Genomic DNA, 2324 nt, shown 5'->3' with positions numbered 1-2324 from the left:
AAATGTTACCTATTTTCTCCAGAGATGCTGTCTGACCCACTGAGTTACTCCAGCTTTTTGAGTATCAGTTTAAATCTGTTATTTGAATCTTCTGGTGAAATCTTGCCATTTGAAAGAGCTCAAACAGCATGCCAGTGGCTTCTGGAACTAAAGACTGTCTGACAGGGTTGGTCAGCTGGAGTGGAGCTAGTTGAGCAGGCAGGGTGTAGAATGAACTAGCTGCACCCAGGAAGCAGATTAAAGACAACTTTTTAACTGGTAAATTAAGCAGCTGTCAAATGTGTCAAAGAATGCTGATTGTTTCTGAATATTTTGACCATTCAGAAATATTAACAAATGAAAGTATTTAAAACAAAAACCACTTGCTTAAATCCATTCATTGCTTTCGTCCAGCAAAATCATAGGATGAGAACATCCCATTTCAAGTCTAACCTTGCAACTGCAAGTAGTTCCATGCAGCATATTCCCACAAATTCCAGCTCATTGCCTTTCTCCCCGTGACCTTTGTATCAATCCTGAACAACTTGTTGGTAATATAAAATTTTTACTTCGGAGTCACGTGAGTGACTTCGTGAAGAACCCGCTTCCAACGCATGCGTGTCATTATGCTACACGCATTGCAACTCGTCATTGTCGGGAGGAAGGACGTTCCTCCCAAATGGCGGGGTTTCGAACCTGCAACAGTAAGGTAAGTGAACATCGTTCTTTACTTACCTTTTTTCTACAGAAGGCTGTTGGAAGCTGGCGGGGGAGAAGTCTGCAAGCGCCGACAAGGACAACAGGCAGCCAGCAACGGCCGGTGGCACGACAGTCTCCCTTAGCGGGAATTCGTGCGACTTCAGCTCCGGGAAGAGAATACCGACAAGGGAGCACTCAGGAGCCGACACAGCCCCAAAGACCGACGCTACATGGGCCTGGGGCTGTGGAACAGGTAAGAAAATTGCTTACCTTTCTTCTTGTTTCCAGGAAGGCTGACGAGCTGCCGCTGTACAGCAGCAGTCAGCCAGCAACGGAAGTCGGCACCAGTCTCCCATAACGGGAGCGAGTGCCAACTTCACCCCATACGGGGTGGAGGGAAAAAACAGAGCCAACAACCCACAAAACAGTGGGTTGTATTAGTGCTCTGGCACTTTTTAAAATTAGGGGGTCCCTAGGAACAGAAGGACCAGCCCCGTGAACACCGGGGTCGGTCCGAGCGGCTCGAACCCGACAAGCAGGGAACGACGTTCACCAGCGGGAGAATTAAAAGTCGGGAACAGCAGGTAAGAGACTCTGCATTTCCTTCCACTTACCCTTTAGGTGCAGACATGGACCGGGTCATTGTAAGCTGCAGAAAGACCGTGGAGAGCAGCAACGGCAGCCGGCAGCGGCAGGAGCAGCGGCAGCGGCAGCGGCAGCGGCAGGAGCAGCAGCGGCAGCGGCAGCGGCAGGAGCAGCAGCGGCAGCCGGCAGTGGCAGGAGCAGCAACGGCACATCGATTCCCGGAGGGGAAAACACCTGTGCCCGACTTCGCTCCCGCACCAGGGGGAAAATTCATTTCTGGGGCAGTATGCCAGTCTCGCTTTGGAAGCGAGTCTGGCTTGAAGCAGCGCTAACGGCCAGCGCCGAGGCCAAGGACATTGCAGTGGAGTTGACTGGCTGCAATAGACCGTGAGGGACCAGTACTGTGAGTACCAGGGTCGGTCCCAGCGGGTTTTTTAGTTACAGAGATCACTTCTTGGCTTTTTGGCTAAGATCAACTATAGTATCTGTTTATTATCAGTTTTTAATATCTAATACGCCCCTTATCTAAGGACCATATAAGCAGGAGTGCCCAGAACTGAGGGCATTGGAGTGGGGTTGACCGGCTGCAATGACCGCGAGGGACCAGTACAGTGAGTACGGGGGTCGGTCGCAGCGGTCTCAGATAAACGAGCAGCCAGCAGCGCTGAGAGCGTTGGAGCCGGGTTAAAGAAATGGGCTAGATGGAATCAGCTGTGCCAGATGTCCTCCACACCGGCCATATCCTCTCCACGGAAGGAAGGACAAAGCTGGAGAAGGAGGACCGTGGAGCAGCGGGCAGCCAGCAGCAGCCAGCGGCACTTGGATCAACCGTAGTGGGATCAGCTGTGCCCGATGTCGGCCCCGCACCGGCCAGATCCATGCGGCCGAGCGGTAAGGCTAGACACAAAACAAACAAGGTCGTGGAATCAGAAGGGTCCGACTTTGCATAACCGCCGGCGACCAGCGCCCGAGAGCGCTGGAGCGGGAAGAAGCGGTGTATGGAGCCTTGCTCCAACGTGATAAACCCACAGCAGTACCTCTTTGAGGGCTGCACAATGCTT

The 2324-nt window shown here is 52.5% G+C and overlaps 1 pseudogene; it reads left to right on the top strand.

The window, feature by feature from the left end:
- Positions 1-1709: 1709 nt before the first annotated feature.
- Positions 1710-1815, top strand: LOC129697756 (U2 spliceosomal RNA; annotated as a pseudogene).
- The last annotated feature ends 509 nt before the right edge of the window (positions 1816-2324 follow it).

The sequence above is a fragment of the Leucoraja erinacea genome, chromosome 5, assembly GCF_028641065.1.
Source record: "Leucoraja erinacea ecotype New England chromosome 5, Leri_hhj_1, whole genome shotgun sequence".
Taxonomy (NCBI): domain Eukaryota; kingdom Metazoa; phylum Chordata; class Chondrichthyes; order Rajiformes; family Rajidae; genus Leucoraja; species Leucoraja erinaceus.
This window is presented reverse-complemented; position numbering and strand designations above follow the sequence as displayed.